Raw genomic sequence first — 23,003 nt, 5'->3', positions numbered from 1 at the left:
GAGCTTATATCCTTTTGGGAGACAGAAAATATGATTCACGTCCACTGAGGTGTGACGCATATGTATCCCTGCAACAGGAAACCCAGTAGCTATATCACTTACTCACAGTGTGCAGGTAAACTTGATGTAAAGGCTGGGTGTGGAGAAAGTGTTGATGAAGTGTGATACTAATAGCTCAAGTGGTTGACAAAAAAACACAAGTCTCTCTGATCTCGCTGAAAGTTTGAGAATAGCGTATGTTATTTATGTTTTATTTATTTTTAACTTTACAAAGAAGAGATTCTTTTAAAAACTGCTTTTCATCTGACTGAAAAAAAATGTCTGTGATTTACTTTTTTGTTTAGTCTTTGGCTGTAAAATATAAAAAGCATAAAAGTGACCACCAACCAGCAGGAAAAGTGAAATAAAGCAACACTGGTAAATAATGTTCTAGTAGAGAGGGGAAAGCAGATCTGCACAACATGGCTTTCACCAGCAAACACAGAGGATTAAGTAAGTTTCCCTTTGAGAAATTAACTACTACACAAAGTGAAGATAAAAGCAGAGAGAATAACGAGGCCTGTTTGTCTATTCAGAGGGTTTAGCCATGTATTAAAAATCATAGCATTAAGCTTACTGACAGATGCTAATGAAGTGATGTTTACATTTTTGATTCGCTGCCTAAACAAAGATAAGACATGCTCTTGGAAAACAGCAAACCCTGCAATCCAAACACATCCATTGAGCCTGTCACCAAAGACATGACAGCTTTCTTCCCTACTAACAACAATGAGTGACTCATTTCCATATTAATGAGAGAAAAGAAAGGCAAGTGGATGGGAGGGGGGTGCTGAGCATGGAGGGGGAGATGTTGCTTCTTGTTGTCTTGGCGCCTATTGACAAAGTCTTCAAATAGGTTGTTAATGACCAGCCTAAAACACGGGGAGCAGCCCGTGGAGTAATCATATCAACATGTTGCGTATGCGTATCATGCTGCGTACTGTTGCCATGCCTCCTATGTGGTTACTCTTGCGTAAATGTTTGACATTGCTGCCCCACATGCGATATATGTGCACACATTAATGCAGGAACATGTGTGTACACATGTACACTTGCTCATCCATAAAAAAAACACATGCACTTAACATTTTGTACTACGAGAGGCATCCTCATCCCACAGGAAGCACGCTTCAGTACACCCAAAGGGTAAAAACAAAATTAGCAGTTTAAGAGTACTTTGGGCTGATACAAAACATCTGTTAACCCTCACAGTATTTAGTCCTCATAACCCTTAGAACAAATTGCTGGTACCCTAACCTGTAATCTCAATTTCCTTATGTAAAAATGTTAAATTTGAGATTAAACTAATTGAACTAAATAATTTGGTTCATTAACTATGGAGACTTCTCATACTAAAAACAGTAGTATAATTTATTCTGTGGCACTTCAGGGTTAGTATATTACAGCTGCATCAGTTTTGGCCATGTCTTTCTAATCTCACTCTCAAATTAGGCCTATTTTAAATCAGAGAAATAAGGATTAAAGACCTGATTTAAAGACTATTATTAGTAGTGTAACTTCACGCTTAACTCATTAAAGACCTGAGAAGTGAAATCATTCATGGCATCACCCGGTAAAATCCCAGAACAAATAAAAAAATAATTGGCCTGTCAGTTGAAGTAAGTAGATCTATGGAAATTGCTGAGCCTAAACTAGGAAAACAATATCCTGACTTGCAACTTCCCAGTAAATGCTAGTGACTAGTGACTGTGCTCACATTTTTCATTATGTCTCAAACTTGTTGGGACTTTTTTTTTTTTATCAAAGTCTCAACACGTATGCCACTGTTTCTCTAGGATTTTAATATTTGTTTCTTATTCTCTGAGCTATTTATTCTAACACTTGACTCTGAGAGGAATCTCCTAGACATAATCTTCCAGTTCATAGTGCATGTCATTAGCCTCCTAAATTACAAACATCATTAGGAGAATTGATTCAACTTAGCCTCCTGGGGGGCTCCAGTCTGCTGTTCTGACATGGCGGGAGCTCATTTTGAGTGTGGTGTCAATCCTATTTCACAAGTTCAAGCAGACCCATTGGGGGTCTGAGCCATTCACCCCCTCTTTATCCCTGCACGGTGAGGCCCTGCCTCCTCATTAGCTACAGAAGCAGACTCTGCATGTGTGTGTGTGTGTGTGTGTGTGTGTGTGTGTGTGTGTGTGTGTGTGTGTGTGTGTGTGTGTGTGTGTGTGTGTGCACGTGTGTGCATTCTTCTTGCGTGTTTGGCATGTTTCAGACTGAGCAAGGCGGATGAAGTCATTGTGGCACACTGACCTCTTCAGTAAACTCAAATGCTGCAGCATTGTGGGGCATTGCTGGGGAAGGCTGTGACAACAGTGAAGAGGATAATATTGATTTTTTTTTTCCCCAAAAAGAAAATTGTTACATGTGCCCTGTAGTGCTGTACGTCACTGATTTTTCTATGGATTCATTGAAAAAACCTGAGAAATTAAATTAAAAATGTGGAAAGTGTAGCTGTGAGCCAGGGCATGAAAGAAGCTTGTGGGGGGGGGGGGATCATTTGCAGTTTGCAGGGTGGGAGCAGAATTCCAAGGGAATGCAACTGGGGGGAACTGACAAATAGAAAAATGATTACACTACACATACAGTATGAGCAAAATATCAAAATTTGAACAAATTATATTCTTGAATTTTCATGCACCATGGTCTTTGTAGTCAGGAGCAGCCACTAATTCCAGCTCATGTAAGAGACATGGTGGGGGTGGTGTGCCTTCAATAATTCATCTGGAGATTGATATGTGTGTCTCCAGAGGCTGCAGTGTGGATAGTACACTATGTACAAACTCTGCCTGTGAATTTGTCAGCATGGAGATCAGGTTCAGAGTTCAAAATGATCTGCTACGGTGCCACATTAAACCCATACCTCCTCTTCTAATAAGATGGCACAGATCCCTTTGGAAGCCAGGACTCCTTTCCATCTCCACTGAGATGCAGCAACAAACTGAACATGGACTGCAGGGCAAATGCAGCCGTATTCTTGCATGTTCAAAATGATAGTCTGATTCAGAATCAGATTTCTTGTTTTGAAAGGAATCTGTAAAAATTCTGTTTTTCATCAATTCCACATTTGTCTTAAAGTAAAAGTGGTAAACAGGTTAATTTTTTGTGAATGAAAAAAAAAGTCCTATTTCTGGCTGCACATAATGGCTGTTGTTTTTGATCAAGGTTTAAAGTGTGAACCTGAAATTATCAATCTTAGTAAATATACAGTAAGCCCCAAACTGAAATGGAGGTCAGGCAGAATATGACAAATCAATTGTGAAATTTGGGATTATACATAACTGAACTCACTAAGCAGCCTGACTCAAACTTCATACAATCTGCTATTTAACTGACCTTACAGAGTGGAGGTCATGTGTAGATATGAGACTGAAAATGAAATGTGGAAAGCTGTTTGTTGTTGTTGCTTAAATCTGCAGCAGGGACACTCTTTCAAATGTGTACCAGATGCAAACCCTCCACGGATCAATACTTGTTTATTGTGCAACAAGTTCTAAAAAAGGACAGTAACAATCAATTATGCAAAGTCATCTCTGACCCCTTGCATTCACAGAGTGTGGCGGCATGAGATTTGTTATTTAATCTTGCCAACTCAATCAGTGTATAGGTGAGTCCACTATATACAACAAAAACTATATTTAATACTTCTCAATTAAATCAGCTGCCCCTACAGAAGCCACAACAGAAAAATAACTGCAGAGAAATCAAAACAACTTCTAACAAAATCAGTATCAGGTCATCAAAATTCACACAACCCATGTTCAGTGAAGAATGCTCCTTGTACAAGCACTTACCAAACAGAATATGTAAGTACATCTCTCCTTATAAACGACAGGGCTTGCATTCACCTTTTCCTCACTTGGCGGTTTTATTTTTTTATGAGCTTTCATTCAGCAGCATCCCGCTGTGATCAATTCAAAGGAGAACCATTAATTATATGTATAATTTAAAAGCCCGAAACACAAATATCACAGGCTTGTACAGGGCCCTATAACATCTGAGCATTATGTTAACGCAATACCATAAATTATAGAGTTACTGCAGACTAGAGAATCACTGACACACATATGATTCAATGTGGTGACATTATAAGCTTATTAAAGTCTTGTGACTTTAATAGGACTAAGTCTGATTTTGCAGACTTCAGTGTCTCTCACACAAAAGCTCACTTGGCTTTACTTGTATCTAGTTATGCAGATAGTTTCAGTTACATTCAGTCAGGTTTTGAGAGGGCATCTCTGAATGTGAATGGAATTATGTGTTGCTAAAATCCCCCTTGTAGTTGGGCTCACCTCCACGCACAGCCTGGGCTCTACTCTTTGAGAGGGGCTGGACTCTCTTCTACTCTGAACTTGCCTGTGGTGAGAGGTGGCAGGCTGGTGTTGGCTTGCTTGTAGCTCCCCAGCTCAGCTGCCATGTGCTGGAGTGAATGAGAGGGTCACTTCCCTGCGCCTTTGGGTCAGGAATAGGTTTTATACTGTTACAGCGGTACAGAGTACCTGGCCTTCTTAGAGTCCCTGGTAGGGGAACTGGAATGTGCTCCAACTGGGGACTCTGTCATTCTGCTGGTGGACTTCGATGCTCACATAGCCAACGGCAGTAGAACCTGCTTAGGCCACTTCGCCCGTAACCCAGCCCGGGATAAAGCGGAAGAAGATGGATGTTGCTTAAATCCACTTCAGATCTTTAGAAAGTTGCTAACTTTGTCCTGGGAAGTTAGTTTGTACTGGATTCATCAGAGCATTTTTTCCCCTCTCCCTCACTCCCTCCTTCTCTTCTACTTTGAGGAGAAAAAACATGTTTAAAAACCTAAATAAACGCAGGCCATAAAAACAAAACAATTGGATTAGATCAAAGCTGAAAGGAGTTCCTGTTAAGAGCTGGGTGATAATTTCCTATGGGTTTGTCATTACAAACACCATCTTTTCTATTACACACAGTCATTTGACCCGTTGCTAATATAATAATATTAATTAGTGCAGCTTTAAAGACAGAAAATGATATTTGGATAACTCAACAGCAATCCACAGATGTCAGAGCTTTTCACTGGGATCAGGGAAAGTGTTTATGGTAAGATTAGCAGATAATTCACAATAAGAGAAATTGTTTTGCCCTTCACTGCTGTGAGCACCACAAATAAATATCCATTTACTTCCATGTTATTGTGCTGCAAGCAGAAAGAGGGATTAGGGCCTACTATTAAAGCTTTGGCACATGAAACCAAAAGTATCGGCATAGCTTAATAGGGATAAGTGAGAGAAAATATCTGGGGGAATTAACCCTTTAAGATGATCTTCTTTGATAAAAATTGGAAACCACTGATATAAAAGACATGGCCTGGAGGGGAAAACCAAGATTTTATATTTCAAAATATTTCTTTTCTAAACATGAGCAGAAGGTGTGTTTGTGTGGAGGTGGAGGTGGAGGTGGAGAAGGAAGGGGGGGGGGCTTCTTCTTCTTCTTCTTGGTTTATGTCATTGGTTTAAACGACCCAAGACCCCGCCTTGATAAAAAAGGAGAGTTAGACACAGTGTGACTACAGCCAAAGAGAGGGGGAGAGAGAGGGGAAAAAATAAAGCAGTGAAACAGTGAGACACGGATACCTATCGCTCGTATTTTAATACACAAGGACGCGTATTAACACATTGCAGCCTGCCCCTGTTAGGTTATCACTCCTCTCTATGCGCTTCTTCCTTTTTGTAGCGCACGGAGGATTAATAAGGTGGAAGCAGAATTACTCCAAATCTTCACATGAAACATTTCTGCCCGAAGCGGATGATGCTGCCGCCGACGTGTGCCTGAAAAAGTCGGCTTCTCAACTTGCGATTAAACATCATTCCTCCAGGTAAGACTGCGTTACGGGAGCGAGCTGACCGCCGCTTTTCACGCGTAATTCAGTTTTGTGTTTTGAATGAGAGTTAAATGTGACTGGCTGTCGTCGGGGCTTCAGGTCCGCATACAGCTCTGGCCATGTGTGTCCACCTTACTGCGCCATGAAGATGGGGGAATGGTCGGGTGGGTTTGTTACACGCGGGGATATTATTTCTGACCACGTAAAAGCTGTTGTAACTGAGAAATGCGCACACGGTTTCCCCACAGTGCTGCCATCAGTGTGTCTCACCTTTACATCGCAAGGTTATTCGGCACAGACGCGGAGACTGTATTGTTTTTGCACACACAACGCGAACCCGTGCGGAGTATGTGTCGGTGAACAAGAAAATAGGAAGTGCGCTATTAGAGTGTGCGGTGCATGGTCGTGGAGTTTGTGCATGTGTTTCCAGCGAGACTCAGAAATCCTCTAATGCCTCACACTTGACCCGACTGACTGAGTTTTTGTAGGCACAACAGTGTTGTTAAAGACGTCATCCTCTGTAATCTTCAGCGCTGCCTGCTGCTTAGCCTGTGGATCGTTTTTCCCCCCTACACAAGTCATTACAATAGAGCACATCTGCTGTCCAAGCTGCATCACTATGTCACTTATCTTTCACATTTATGTATTTTAGCATAATAGACTTCAGTGCGTGGGATTTGGAGAAGCTGTCATATATCATCACAGAGGATCAGATTAAACTTTTTTTTTTTTTTTTTTTCAATCACAGGGACCCACAGATGATAAAAGTGGTGGATCAGACACCTGCGTTTGATGATATTTTGCCCTGAGGAATCACACCTGAAAGGTTTCTGTGGTGTTTGTGTGGAGTTGCACATGTGCAGGTGGGCAAGTACTGCACAGTGCAGCGATAGAAGCATGTTAAACACAAATCATCCTTTTGGAGTCTCTTGAGGTTAAGTGATTGAAATGTGAGTGAAACCGACTGAGGCGTCATATTTGCGGGGATGTTCCCATCATGGTCTGCTGGAGGCTCCAGGATGTGACTTTGAGAGTCACTGGAGGGGAAACATGGACTTCTTTTTGTAGTTTCCACTCCTTAACATGTTGCTGCATTTTACTTGATTAGGGTTTGTGATGTGGGTTTAACAGCTATGGAAACTTCATATTTCAAAAAAGCTACAGTGTGCAGACAGGGTGCAGTATGAATGAGGTGCTAATTTCCTTGTGTCAAATTGTTAATTATATACACACAAAGTGTTCTTACACATTGTTGGGCTAATTAATTAACTAATTATTTTGTAAATAGTACAACAACAGAACACATGGTGGAATAATGAGGAACGAGATTTATCCTCTTTTTTTTTTTTTGATCACTCAATCAAAAACATCATCGTTGGGCGTTTGTGCTTGTCAACAAAAATATTTCTGTCCTGTTATCCCAACACATAAAATCTCTATGAATCGTAAATTAATTACAGAACTTTAATTGTTTTCTTAATCACAACATAACAAAGTTAAGAAAATAATTTATTTGATCCCTACATGAAACTGCTCTTTGTCTGTCTAATGGATGCTCATGTGTGTGTATTGATGAAGGGGGTGGGGGGTGTCTGAAGGAATAGTAGGCCACTACAGATGTGTGCAGCTTGGACATCTGCTCTGTTGTCAGCCATTGTGAAGGAAGTGGTTAAGATGGTGGGCAGCTCAGTACAACAGAGCTTCTTGTCAGAAAGCTCCATTAAGCTGCTCCAGTCACAAGTGCAGCAGGAAAGTGGTCATAACACTGAGCAGTGTCCTTTTTCCTCACATGCCAGGTACAGTCATTACTGGACCACAGGGGATTTTTTTCCCCTTCCATTGGGCAATCTGTTCTTCATTCATAGCCAACAAACCTGCCATACATCCAGTTGAGTATGCAGCATATCTTTTGCAGACCCTCCGAACCCGCCCCCCCCCCTCCCAATTTTCATCTTACCTTCTGCAGTTGTGAGACAGTGCTATTGTTTGAATTGGGACTGTCGTGTTTCCAGGGAGGAAATTGAACAGACTCAGTCAGCAGACCCAGTGAAGAGCCTGCCCTCTGCCATCCTCTCCTGTGTTGCCGAGCAGCACCCTATAACTCAAGGCAATTGAACGTCTCTGAGGGGACCTCTGTTAGCCCCGTGCAATATTTATTACCATCCATCATCCCGAGACTTTCTCTCTACGGGTGAATAACAGTGGCTGCTAAGTTCTGTGTTAAAAAGTTCCCTCGCCAGCAACCATTAGAAGGGATTTATGTGAGCAGCTTCTCTGGAAGCGCTGTGGAAGCGAGACGGAGAATGTTTCAGAGTCACTGCATACCCGCTGGGCTGTGGTACCAAATATGTCATGGGTGAAATTCTGACTGGTGCTGCACTGGTTGAAGAGCTGCCTGAGCTTCTCTTTTCCATTCGAAAATTGTCCTCACAGTAGTTTCAAGTTGTCACACTGGGCAAAAATTAATCTACAGTTTTGATGATTGATTGAACATTTACTTATCATTTATCAAACTAAAACCGCAGACACTTACTCATTCCAACCTCTTAAATATGAGGATTTTCTGCTTTTCTCTAATTCTTTGTTCTGGATTGCTTGTAGGAGCAGTGAAGGAAAAAATGTGAAGATACAACCTCAGACTTGAGAAAGTTGTGATGGGGCATTTGTTTGTATTAATTGTTGAGATTCCTACTGGCAACAGAGAAAACAAATACCTCTATCTCCATGTGCTGTTATAAGTCCTTCTTGTGGTAGAGATAGCAAAGATAATGATCATATAATGTATGCACACTGGCCTACTGATCTGATATATGCTGCCGTCACGTCTTTTGAATCAATGTGAGCGCATGTTGTGTGAAAATTATAGTATATCTGTGTGTGCTCACTATCTCTCAATACAGTCTTTGATCCTGCAGAAATGAGAAAGATTCTTTTTTTCCAAGTCTTTCCACTGTCTTGAGATTGTTTGTCAGAGTTGAAAACAATAAGGATGAACCTGATTGTGAGTGAATCTATTGGGACAGAGCAGCGCTGTAAATGAATGCCTTAGTGTACTTCTTTCAGGTCAATTTGAATATGCGTTTTTAATTGGTCTCTGAAGGCTAAGACTTCTTTTTTCTGCCTTCCTAAAAGTGTCTGCCTGATGTGACTCTGTTGAGCTACAGAGCATGGGAGCAGCGGTGTTCATTTGAAGTCCGGTGAACATGCTCATTATCTCCAACCAAAGGCAAGATTGATTTAGCTGAAAGTAAAAACATTAAAGTGGAACTGTAAACTGATCACGGCAGTAAATTTTTCCATGGATCGCTCTCGGTCAAAGCGAATACCTTTTAAAACGGAGCTCTCCAGTGGAAACTATTCAGTATTTTCACTACTCACAGCAACTGAAGATGGCATCACTCAGCCAGAGCAACTCTCTCATGTCTTGAGAACTCCTCTAACCTTTAGAAATAGTGTAGTGAAAAGGTATCTCAAAGAAACATTTTGCTTGTCATTCCCATTTCTTTGCCTCTCTGTTCTCCTGGGCCATTCTGCATCTTCAGTTTTCAGCACATTATAGTGTGTATATTGTGTGCTTGCTGAGAAGTGGTTGGTATCAGATTTTCCCCCTGCCGTCACATACTCCCCATTGCTATAACTTCATTGACAGCAGCAGTGATTGTGTTTTGTGGAGTTACGGGGGGTAAAGGATAATTGGAGCTGTGGATGTTTTTTTTCATGGTAACAGGGGAAGTGGAACCCTGTGCCAGCGCTATTCTCTGTACTGTACAAAGGGGGAAGATCCAGCGATAGGGCTTGCATAAGAGATCCACAGTATTCTCTAACACAAACAGATGTATTTTATTCTGGCTGAAACTAGCAGAGCTGAACCTTGTGGTTTCAGTGCTGGCTAGAAGATAGGAATTTCTCTGCTGTTATTTGATTGAATGTACAGTCACTCTGTGCTTTTATTTTGTACCACTCTACATTAGTATCAGGGGAGACTGAGGTGTCTGTGTAATAAACTGGAAGTGCATTGTCTTTCAGTCATGTAAAAGGTCAAGTAATGCTTGTACTTTAGCCCCTGTAGGCTATGTCAAAGACAGTCCTGTTAGCATTAAGGTATGATGTCGTCGGGCAAAGCAGCAGCACAGCAATTAGAGTTATTAATTATTTTCTTACAACTTAATACGCTTTCATTTATGCATATTAATTGATGTGCTCCTGAATTCGCACTCACATAATCCACCAAGGATTTCTCAAAGGCAAGCACAAAAGGCTTTTATTATCTTAAGGAGGAAGTGGTCTTTTGGGACTTAAAGTGCCCCTGCTCAATTGTGTATTACATTATGAAACAGACGTAAGTGAAATGAAATTACAACATATCATCAGCATGGTGAAGGATCATATTGAACAATTGCCTCGGCAGAGCCATTGTTGTAATGTCAAACTTGTATTTTGGGATGTGACAGTGGGGGATTCATGAAGTCCTCATGCAAGGCAGCAGAAAGCACTTTCAAGGTTAAACTGTGAGAAGGCCAAATGTTTGGGGAGGGTGGATTAATTTCATGTCCCATAATGTGATTTGAAATATCTCCTCCTCTCCTGCCCTTGGTTTCTTTGGAGATGTGTGAGCCTGATGAGAGCTGAGGGCAAGGGGGTTGCCGTAACTACTGCCTGCATTTATAAGTGTTTACATGACTATTAAATGGAATTATGGGAGATGGTGCATGCTTACAAATTCACCATCATTCCCAGACCCCGTCTCATTACTGAATACAAATTCAGTTGTTATACTTCTGGTGAACACTAGAGAAAATTAGCCTTCTCTCATACATGCAAACATGCACAAACATAGTCCCATACATAAATACATACAAACGCACAAACACAGGATGGGGGGGTGGTTCCAGGAAAATCAGTGTGCATCATTAATTGCAGGGCAGGCTATGAAGGAGGCAGAAGGACCACCATGGTAACAGCAGCAAGATCCCTCGCTGCACAGTCGGGCTAAGAAGCCTGCTGTACTCGACACTTTATCACACAGCATCTGCAGCTTATCCTTTGTGTATCTGCATATCAGCCCAGTTAATGAAGCTATTGGTTTGTCTTGTTTTTTGACAAATTCTGTGCAGTATAAATGTCTTTGCAGATAAGCCCACATTTCATATAGAACCATTAAAATAGATACATTTGAACAAGCACAAGGAAGCTTCACAGTTTTTGTGCAATATGAGGAAGTGCTAAAACCAGTTGCATAGGTAGTAAGTGGGTGGGCTGTAGGCTTTTCATGGGAGGTGATATGACTGGTAGCATTTCCTCCCCACTGTGCCTACTGTCATTTTAACTTGTCACTTTCAGAAAATTTCCACCAGCAGTTGTTTGTGTGATCTACAGCTGATGAGGCTGACAAAACATCATCTATAAAAAAATTTAAAAGCCAAAATCTATGCAAATTCACCTGTTGTTGCTATACTGGCCAGGTAAGAGTTCCCAAAGCAAAGACCCATTGTACAGTGACATATAAGGGACATTTTCTTGCCCAGACCTGTTTTATGTCTTTCCCTTACTGTGTGGTCTTATGACTTTAATCATAGCTAATCCTGTCTTTTCCCCCTTTTGTCTCTAATTTGGTATGGCCAATTCCCCCATTCTGCTGCTGTTGTCACTGCTAACTCTACTGACAGCCTGGGGAGGGTGTAGAAAGCCATGTGCCCTTAGCACCATGTGACAGCCACCTCTTTCCCCTGACATGCAATCCTCAACCCTCCAGAGCCCACCCACCACTGTGCAGGCAATCCAACTGACAAACAGGAGCAAGGACATGAATCCTCACTTGCTTCTTATTTTTAGAAATTGACAAAAATGTTTCTTAGAATGAAAGACCAGCTGTCATCAGAAGTTGTAGCTTGGTATCTGGGAAGGAAGTTGAGGGTTTTGTGCAACTTTTGTGTCATCCAATTCTGAATCAGGCTTGACCAAATATGTATTTTTTTTTTTTTTTCAAGTTTGACATTGGTGCACATCGACATGACAGAGTTTGGCAGCTGAAAGTTTATGCTGGTGGCAGAATTAACTGACAGTAGTTGTAGTTAATATGGTAAAAAAAAAAAACAAAGTAAAGAAATTGTTGCACATTATTCAGTCAGAATCGACTTGAATAATTAGCAGCTGCAAGTGGACTATAATTGAACATATTGTGACTATGCACCTGTGTTGAGAGGAGACAATGTAACTGGTAGTCGTTTCATTTAAGAGGCAAACTCCCTTTGAGGAGAAAAAGAAGGAAGGTGTCTTTTACTAAAATTAGAAAATATGAAATGGACTGTACAAAGTGGAAAAGTGCACTGAAGCAATTGCTAGACATAATTTCAAGGTGGTGTCAGTCTGTCCCTTAAATCTTTTTGTATGAAAAGACATTCAAATGTTGGCCCTTGAATGTTAGCACTATACCTGTAAAGTGTATTAGGTTTCCTATTGTGGACTATATCATTACTGTTAGAAAAACTTGTGAAGAGTCTCAAGTTGTGACAGCTCCAGTAACCCAGTGCTTTGTGCTTAAAATTTCTCTTTCTCCGTTTCCTCCTTTTCATTAAAACTTATATTTCAAGCCATGATCTCTAGGACAGTCTGCTAAAAAATGACTTATTCCTGGCTACTTTTTGGAATTGTTTTGCAACATCATTGTGCAACATGCTGCTTTTTCACATATACTGCATGCAAGCACTCTTATCTGACGTCTTGCACCACTGGGCTAATGACTTAGAATTCAGGTGTAAGCGAGCATAGTTGCAGCTGTGAAAACATCCCACAGTTACACATGCCGGCCTCAAAGGTGTGAAAACACCCTATAGGTGTGTTGGCATTTGAAAGCTCTTGAAATGGGACTTATTGGTGTCTCTTTAAATGTGCCCTATAGCAACACTGGTGCAGCCTTGTACTGCTATTATCTGCCTGAGTGAAAGGACTAGGATTATTCTTTCACAAGATCTTTCTGATCTTTTATCCTCCTTTTGCTTTTTTTTTGCTCCTCTTATTGTAACCATCTCCATTTTCCCTATCACACTAGTGAAGGTCTAGTTGCTTATGTAATGTCTCTAAACATTTGTGCAGTGTTAGGGGAAGTCGGGCATGCCAAAACTGTGCAAAACGTCCCTCTGTGCACCCCATAGAGGTGGGACAGATGGTAACCCTCGTTCCCAGTCTTGTAAACTGCCTGTGACAGGAGAGATGGCACATACACAGTTGAACTAGGGCAACGCTAACTAAGGCTTTGCAGAGAGTGGTGGACACAGTTGCATGCACACTCATCAGGGAGATGCTTATTATCAGCCATAACGCATTTCAGGGTGATCCTCACTGCATTGTTTTTGGCTGTTAATTACAGCACAGTATTTATTAAATCAAGATTCACAAAAAAGTTGGTCCAACTGTGTTCCAAGTTCTAGCTCACCTCTAACAATGGCTATCACATTCTTACTTTAGATCATCCATCACAATGTTAAAGAAGGTGACCTGGAGTTGTTTTCTAATGCAGTAGTTAATCACCACCACAGCAGCACGTTGGGCACTTTCACTTTGTTCCCCCTTAACAACTCTCTGGGCAGAGTCCATTACTGAGTAAACAGACAGTGAAACACAGAAGAAATGAATGAAGATGCCCAGAGCCGAAACCCCAGAGGTGAGATCAAATGGCAGGCCCTGTGATGATGAGGGATGTTTATGGCTGGCACTCTATTAAGAGGAGGCTCTTCCCTGCTGCTGTATAATGAACATCTACCTTGTGAAATGGTTGTTCTGAAGCCTTTTCCTTACACTGAATTACAGGTCATTTTCATCAAAATGTGCTCTAATTGCTCTCAGTGGTGAGTCGGGGGGAAGGCCCACTGATAGGCAGAATGAGTTTTTAGGGTAACTTGGCAAGGTGACTGGCTTATGGCAAAATTAGCTGTGTTGATTTGAATAAATCTTGACCGCTGTTTCCCCCTTTGTATGTTAATGAAAGCCTGTTATGTCCTTGGAGGATGATATTTTAGGCCCGAACTCTTCTTTTCTCTGTGTAGATGGTAACGCCTCCTCCAGATGTCCCCCACTGCGGGAGGCTGTGAGGCACATGCAAGAGGCTTACCGCCAACCACACACACACACACACACACGCACGCACACACACAGATCACCTCTAGGGGGGCCACTTCAGCTGACCTGTTACGAAATAAGACCGTATGGGCTGCAGAGCAATTGTATGTTGTTTCTATCAAGACGAGAGATTTTGCTGACAAAAAGGGCAGAGTGTGTTAGGGGAGAAAGGAAAAACATCTCAGAAAGGAGAATGTTTTCGGAAACTGCAGACAATGTACCATCTGCACACTGCAGGGTGTATGAGCGACACTGGACTACTGCTGTGAGGAACTATTGCATTGTTATTAAATGGCTGTTGCCTCACTGGCAGCCATATTAAAGCCTCAGACCCTGTGCCTGATGCAAGGCAACAAGGAGGAGAAATGTGGGGGAGAAAAAAGAAAAAAAGCCCCAAACCAGTCTGGCCTTCTGGACGTGGTGACACCATGTGCAGCTGTAATGGCACAGATTGTAAGATGGCAGTGCAAACTTCCTTTAAAAAAAAAAACAAAAAAAAAAAACAAAAAAACAGAAACAAAGCTTTTCCCTCTGTTTCCATCCTTCCTGACATATATCCCTCCTTCTCCACACCCAGCACCTCTATTTGCTCAGCATTTTGTAAAAGATGCAGCAAGAGAACAGCAGTTTTTCAACTAAAAACTGTACCTTGCAGTTCGCAGAATGCAAATTTAGCAGTTCGGTTCATACCATGTTTTGTTGCAGGGGTCAGATTTTACATTAAACTTTTCTTTATGCTTACAATGTTAACCTAAAATGTTCTGTATCCCTCAAGCAGTTCATCTGCAAAATTAATTAGAATTTGCAGTGAAAACATGTCTCTTTTCATGGCTGAGGAGTCTGGTTCCACTCCTGTTATAGCAGCGTGTTGACTTATTGATGCTCGGTGCCCTTTGTGCACACTGACCTAGTGGGAGACAGTGCATGAAATGCCACTGAAGAGTAAGGGCTGATTAGCTCCTCTTGCTCTCCCTTATCTCATTCCCTCACACTCGGGGCAGTAAACTGACTCTTGAGATTGCACACTCTAACAGTTTCTTGTTAAATTCTGTTGTGCCAGAGGTTATTAAAATTATGTAAAAAATTTGATTCATAAGTCTCCGAATTGTCATCTCAAACCTGTGCCAAGCTTTCTGAGCTTTACTGATGGCTAATAGATTTTCCTTTTATCCTGCTCTCTGGTATTTTTTCCAGCATAGTCCAGTTACTTTTCATGCATCCCTTGTGTATAACAAGCCAGAATGGCACTTAAAGATTATAAAAGTGATATCATTATTTTTCTTATGCATTATGTTTTACCTGTTTTTTGTCACCTAGTTAAAAGGCCTAATGGTTTTAGGAACAAATTGCAGGTAGTGCTCCCATCATTGTGAGCTCACTGGTGATTATTAACACATTTTTTTAAGGTGTGTGTAGAAATCAGTACTATAGTGTTGATTGATTTTTTTTTTTTTTTTTTTTTTTTTTTTTTTCCCCCTTCAGAAAGCAGTCATTACAAATAACATATTGTTGAACAATGTTTCTCCAGAGTAGGTTTAAGAGCCAATGGTGGCAGAACTGGTTTGACAGAGGGCACAGCATGTTCAGGCAGTATTTGAAAGGAGGAGACAAGACATGTTTTTTTTTATGCCAATTGCAGGAATCTGTTATGGGCTGATCACTGTGTTTACCTTTCCTGAGAAAACTGGCCTTAAACCTTCAGTATTTTCCCCAAACAGAAGTAAATGATTGATTAGAAAAATAAACATATGAGTGTTGAGTGAAAATGTCACATCAGCAGCTTAGTCAGTCCTCTCCCTACTGCAGCAACTGTGCATGAGTGAATGGTGAATGCCCATAAATATGCATGTGCGCTCAAACTCCTCTGTTTTTCTGACAAAAGTTTCCAAGGGCCTGAATTTTGGAGGCCGTCATCCCGCTTGACGGAACCTGACATTTGGAAAGGTCTGTGAGGAGGATTTGTTTGTGACAGCTTCAAATTACAGTGGCACAGAGGGAACAGGAGAAAAGGGAGGGATAGAGGGATTGTGGAAGAAAATGGCTCCTGCTTATTTAAATGTCACTTCAATGGGGTGAATACGTAAGCTCTTCTTTTTTTTTTTTTTTTTTTTTGTCGAGCATTACAAGTGCATTTCTTACAATGGAAAAACATTTCTTGCCATCTTTTATTCTGTCTGTGTCTCTCTCGGTCTTTTCGGTTTTGGCTCAGGCTGCGTTATTGGCAGCAGGCTTTAAGCTGTGTGAAGCTTTGCCAACATCTTGACAGTAACCACAAACCATTTAGTTGTTTGTTTTGTGTAGGTAGTGACTGAAGGACCAATCACTCGGGCCCTGTTTGGATTTGTGGTTTATGCTGGACAATGTATGCAGCAGTATAAAATACATACTAATTTTCAGACTCTCCCACTCTCCCTCCAAGTGCAGGAACAAAGCAAAAGTAAGAAAGAAAAGGCTTTAAGTACAATCTGGGGGAGGAGAGCAGACAAGGAAAATAACTGTTAACTGTGCTGCAATTTCTGTATATCCAAAGTGATTTCTCTTATGTAACAACAATTTTTTTTTTCAGTCCAAGCTGTTATTTCTTGTCAGCACTCAATACACTTATGGGCGCATGGGGGGCTCTGCCTGTCACTGACCTTTTTAACAAGATGAGAAGACCAAAATACACCGAGTGTCCCTCGGTGATTATAGTCAGATGTCACTCAAACTCAAGGGCTGTAGCCAGGCTCTCCAACTGAGCTTCCAACAATAGTAAAGAGGAGGAGGTGCAGATCCCTATATCTCCTTTTTTTGACAAATAGCTGATGACATTGCTGGAATAAGTTCTCACGTCATGGCAGCTGCAGAAATCAGATGACAAGTACCTCAATTTCTATGTGTCCTAATCAGTTTTTAGAATCTTCCAGCTTAATGTATATAACTGGAAAATTCATCACAGAGATGCTGGCTACAAATGCCAGTAAATTATGTGACTTAAGTGACAGCTGGTTTCCTGACAGGCACTCGCCTTTTTGCCTACTTCTCCATTTTGCCCTCCTGCCACATTTTATTGAAGAGCTGTCTGATTGTTCCACAAGGACTTGGGACTATACATTTTCAAGCTGCTTCAAAATTTCAGCCTGCACAACTTTCCACGGTGCCAGACTTTGAAACTCTGTTACTGCAAACAGAGCATCTATTTTAACAGAGGCATTTCCCATAATTAAACTAATGCATAGGAGAGTATGCTGGGGTGGCTCCCCTGATTAATGGAGCAATTACATAATCCATTATACTGAATTATGAATATACTAATGATGAGCTCACGTTGTGTAATGATTCCTGGAGTTTGCTTATATGAATACGGAAGTAGAGAGGGTTGCCTGTGTTTGCAGATCTTCCTCTAATCACTAGGAGGTAAAGCAAAGGAGGAAAAAGAAATGTGACTTCCTACAAAGTAGCAGCTCCACCATCATGGGTCATTGGTTGCTGTTGTAGAAAAAATGTCTCCTACTGTCTCCTACACTAAGACTGGATGTCATAGAATTCAGGATCTCCTGCCTTCAATATTAAGGCCCATACACATCTGATTTTGTGTTTTATGTGACTTTTTCTTTTTTTTGAGAACATAAAGTCTACAGTTTAGAAGGTAGAGGACATAATGAATAATGTCCATGGACATTATTTTCTTGACCAAAACCTTGAATGACTTTAAAAAAAACGAAAACTCTTGTATATATTTTTGACTTGTTGTGCAACTAATATCTAGTGATTGCTCATATCTTCTGAACACTCTCAGATATCTCAGAATTCCAGTCATTTATAGTCTGAGTCAACATCAGTTTGACTGTATGGGTGCTACTAATGATCATGTTTTTCAGTTCATCGTGTTATTGTTCCATCTATAAAATGTGAAAGTGTGAAAAAGTTTCTGATCAGTCAACAAATTTCTTAAGATCAGTTTATTTTTTAACTTGTGTAGATTAATATGTAGATAACTATAACCCTTAAACAGACGCAGATGAGTTGTACAAGGATTCATATGTGATGGCATCTGTTATCACTGGCTGTGTGAAAAGAAGTTATCCATAGTACCTATAGCACAATATGGTGTATATGTCAGTGTGAATTTTCCTACAGGATTTGAACAATCTTGAAATTACATCTACCCGATCTGGCCACGCAGAACGCCTGATGTCAAAACTGGCAAAGGCCCTTTCTTGTGCTCAGTTTGGTTTGACTCGGGTTACATAATCACAGTTGATGCAATATAACAGAATCAAAATGCTCTCTGCGCAGGTGGAGTACTGTTGACACAAAGGAAAATAAACACCTGGTCTTTAAGATTTTAGTTTTTGAGAATAACAGGACACCAGAACTCTTTAAATATTAGTTGAAATGCATCAGTCAAGCATGTTTTTCTTTGTGCTGTGATTTTTGGCACTATCAGATGTTGCCAATTATCTCACAATTTGTGATCTGTTGTTGTAACAACCTCCTTTCAGTAAAATAAAAATCTTCCTTTGAGTATTTGACAAGTGTTCCACTCTGCTGTCATTTACATGTACAGACTCTTTTTAAAAAATCTCTGGAGGAGGAAGCGTCAGTGCATAACACTTGTGGCAGCGAAATGCTAAAATAGTTTCCTCAGGCTTTTTACAAACACTGCAGATTGCTTGTGTTCTCAGTACATGCTTCTGTTGTTTAGCTGAATTTAGGCAGATCATATAGTTACAGTCATGATCTATGGAACCTGCTTCTTCTGGTTTTAGCAAAGTTGTGCAGGTGTGATGACTGTGTTTTATAGCCTTTCTGCCATTTATGTGTATGCACCTACATGTGATGTGGTAGGTAAAAGAGTGAGCACTAACTTTATCTTGTATCATCGCGTCTTGTTTTTCAGTGCAGGCTCAGTTTTGTTATAGTGTCCTTTTCATTGTCTGTGGGCTGTGACAGATGTTGGTTGCTGGGATCACCTAACGCCTTAGACGTTATGACAATCTGTCTTACACAGTTGCGTTACAGTGTGCCTTGTTTTCTGCAGAAATACTGGTAAAAACATGCTTTGTATGTTCCTATGTGAATTCATGCATGTTTCCTGTTCATGGCAGAGAACAAGAGTTAATTGCAAAAACAAGTTTTAATTGAGTTTTAATGTTTCCTTTATGCCCTAGTTACATGTACAATAATAAACAGGTTTCTCAAGAGATCTTTTCTCTTTAAGTGCATTATATACATAATGTTATGGATATGAATTACAGTTTTTTCTGTCTTATTCTAGCTCTGTGTGCAACAAGGTTGTTATTCTATATTATGCACTGGAGCTCTTCAGCTGGGATGATTGACATCCATTATTTCTCTGCCCACAGTGTCTGTTTTAAGCTCACCACAGATGTGTCTGCATTAGATCTGGTTCATTTGAAGTTCAGCATGAGTCCATTTTCTTAGGTAAACAAACCAGCCAGACTATAAATTTCCAGCAGTGGACATTTATCTGCTTATCTCTGATGGAAAATTGTTTTCTTGCCATAGTGTGAAATCTCTTTCTGTGCTTTCTCAAGGTAACAGTGTTCGTCCTCCTGGTGACAGGAAAAATCACCTCAGCATTTAAAGCTTGTGGCTTAATTTTTTCAGTAATTCCCCAGTTTCATGGAGAAACAATTTCTACAAGTGAAAAGCAAAAACCTTTTTAGTTTCAAAGAAAGCAGTAAAAGTTTGTTATTGGTGGAAAAGCGTGACTCCTCTCCTGGTAGAGCCTGGATGTGCCGTTTATTTCTTGGGTCCGTATTGCAATGAGACAGTTGTTGGTAATTTTATGATTCAGTGTGTGAACTTGTGTGTAGCCTCTCTCTGAGATGCATTTTATCGAGTCATCGTTCATCTCAATTGTCATACTGTTCTTCCAGAGATATTTTGATTAACTAACTAGGTAACAGCTCAAGTCTAAGTGAGTATCACCACATTAAGTAAGATTAAATACTTCTTAAATGAACATTTTAGTACAAAGTGCTGAAATTGTTAGTGATTTAAGTTGTTGCAGAGATTGTTCTCATGCCAAAGCTTACAAAAACATGCTTTCATTGATGTTTTTTTTTTCCTCTTCCTTGCAGTGTAGGGGCAAATGGGGATAAAAACACTTGGAAACCACAAAAAGCATTGGACCTTCTGTCTCCATTCCTGAATTTGTAATTTTAATTCATGCTAACTTCATGAAGTATAAATCCTTCTCCAGTTCCACCACCATGGTGAAAAGGAAGAGGGCCTTTTCCCTTATTGTTGTTCCCATGTTTTAACCAATGTTTTTATGGAGCATTTCTCTAACCAAGATTTATGTTTGAAAGCCAAAACCATTACTTTAACAGGCGGCATCCTCATGTGTCTGAAATACGGTTTCTCCATGCTCTCCAGGCTGTCTGCACCATGATGTGTTTGGTCTGTACAGTGGGCATCCAGGCCTTGGACCCCATCAGCTTTGCCTTCTCTGCTGGCTGCACTGGCCCTGTTGTGAAATGTGATCACTTAGCTCTATCATGGTCTGGACTGGCTGCCACTTGAGGTCAAATAGCCCAATCCTTAGCTGTGTAGTTAGAAGTTCAGTAAACTGAGTGATGACAAAACAGCTTTCCTGAACAATAGGTATGAACTCTAGCAAACACAAACCAATGCACCTGGTTGCTCTTGATCTTTAGAGGGTATATGAAGTTCAAAATAACACATTTAGCCACATTTTGTGTTTTGAACATACTGAGCATGCAGCTGGATAGTGAGAAGATGATTATGCTGCAGAAGAGGCTCAAGATGCATCTGTGGGGTATTGGATACATTTTTGGCCTGAGACTGGGCCACTTTTGGAGACTACTGTAACTGCTCTGAGCAACCTTCAAACTTTTTTAAGCTACCTTTCAAGTCTAAAGAGGTTGTGCATTAGATACTTGCGAGATATATTTTTAGTAACACATCACTTTAAGCCATGATAAAGCCTCTCTTACATCCCACTGTGGCCAAAATGTGGCAAGGGTTCTGCACTGTGAAGAGGATTTGATGAGGCAGATAGAATTTGTGTTATTAGGTTCCAGTATTGTAGCAATGAGAACCAATGACAGTGAGTGAGTAGTGTTTGAGTCTGTGTTTGGTCAGTTCACTGACCTGACTTTTTCCTCTGATAAAGACATTACTAATTTTCACTCCAACTTCCCAAAGTGTGTACTCTTAATCCTCTCATACTGCTTCAGGTTTCTATTGTGAAGGTTGTTATTGTTTTCCTTAGCTATTTACCACTGGGAAATAGAGGTTTTTTTTGCCTTTTGTTGTCTACACATGTAAAGCTCTTTTCATGAAAAATGGATAAATGTCAGCATGGCAGCCTCCTGTAATGATAAGAACAAATACAAAGGATGCAGTTAGCAACGCCCGGAACAAATCAGCATCCTGTTTATCAGTGAGACGAGGCGACGCATAGAGATAGCAACCGTCAGTGCAGTGCATTTGACCAGAGACAGAAATGCTCAGATGAAATCTGCTGTCAAAGGTTGTGAGCTCTGGTTTGGATACAGTGATGCTATGACCACTGTGGAGGATACAGCTAACAGCAGTGCTTGTGCCACAGCATAAGTCTTCTAACCTGTCTGCTTTGCATAAAATCAACTTGGCTTCCTGTCAGTATGTTGCTCTGTAATTAACCTGTGCAGGCCCAGAACAGGTGCCCTGTGAAAGGCTTCATTAACCTGTGCCTAAGAGGCAGCCCTCCTATGGCTCCCATGACCCTCACTGAGAGCACAGTACATCACCTCTTATGGAGAGCTGCAGTGACTGGCAGTTGACAAACCTGCCTGCATTTTGTGTTTGTGGAATCTTTTTCAACAAACATGAGATGAGACTGAATTACACATGGTTGTTATACATCAGGGCCTTGCTTGTTGCTGTTGCTGAAAGGGTTAGTTGATTAGTACTTAAAAAATGTCAAACTCACATGGAAGGTGCTACCATTTAGTTTTTGGAGTCTGTTCTGTTCAGTTGTAAAATTTCACTATTTTGTGGCATTTTATAGATTGAACAGTTAATTGTGAATTGATAATGACAGTTTGTCAGTTGCAGCCTTAATCAATGCATCCCTGCAGTTTAGTTCATTACGTTGAACTTGAGTTAAAACACAAAGCAGGTTGACTTTGTCAAGTATGTAATTTCATGGCACCATCCTCACAGCCCACCTCCTCTCATCCCATCGAGATTAAACCCTTTTCTTGTTTAGTCAGCTTGATGTTTGAGCTGTGTTTTTCACATCATCAGCTTGCTGCAGGACCCAGGGGAATTTGGGCTGTCTAGGTGCACGTGCGTGTGTACGTACATCTGCGTTTGTGTGTGAAAGAGAGAGAGAATGGGAGAGACTGCAAAGTCTCCAGTAAATTGGAGTAGCCTGTATGTCTCATCTCCTAACTGCAACACCAGCTTGGCCCACTTCTGCCTGACCGACTAGACTCTACGGCTCATCTGGGCTCTTCCTCTTGTCTCTTTGTGTTTAATTTGCTCTCTGTCTACCCTGTGTGGGGTCCAGTTCTCATGTCTCTCCTTGACAGACAGAACTTAACAACCAAAGCTTGCAAAGATGTAGAATATCCCAGGTGAGTCAAGCAGAAGGTATTGGCTCACAGCCAGTGAATATGATGAATCAGATGGGACCACCCAGCACACATTCGCACACATACAACTCATGTTCATACCAGTGAATGCACACATACAAATCTAGGTCAGGGAGTGATAAAAAGAAGAAAAGGGAACCTCAGCAGCACTGTTTTAATAGGCTGCAGGGGCTCTGAGACCTGTGCTGGACGATATGGTCTTCATTTACAGCTAAAATACAGTCACTGGTGATGCATTAGGCTGGGAGGTTGTCATTCACATTCTCATTTGGTACAACGCTTTTACAAGAATATTGTTTATAGCCTCTTGAAAAATGGTGTCAGTGGAATTGTGAATGACCCTTCGTTCTAGGATTGCATTA

At 40.8% G+C, this 23,003-nt stretch overlaps 1 protein-coding gene across 2 annotated transcripts in view; it reads left to right on the top strand.

Annotated features, from left to right (window-relative positions):
- The first annotated feature begins 5,601 nt into the window (after positions 1 to 5,601).
- LOC113135345 (C-terminal-binding protein 2) overlaps positions 5,602 to 23,003 on the top strand; it is an 81,373-nt gene continuing 63,971 nt past the window's right edge. Inside the window, exon 1 of one of the 2 annotated variants that reach the window (XM_026315299.2) lies at positions 5,602 to 5,905. The gene's annotated coding sequence lies outside the window, so the exon portion shown is untranslated. The remainder of the gene's footprint in view (positions 5,906 to 23,003) is intronic. The other variant, XM_026315301.1, reaches the window with a different exon arrangement.

This window comes from Mastacembelus armatus, chromosome 19 (assembly GCF_900324485.2).
Source record: "Mastacembelus armatus chromosome 19, fMasArm1.2, whole genome shotgun sequence".
Taxonomy (NCBI): domain Eukaryota; kingdom Metazoa; phylum Chordata; class Actinopteri; order Synbranchiformes; family Mastacembelidae; genus Mastacembelus; species Mastacembelus armatus.
The sequence above is the reverse complement of the archived record's forward strand: the minus strand, read 5'-3'. Positions and strand labels throughout refer to the sequence as shown.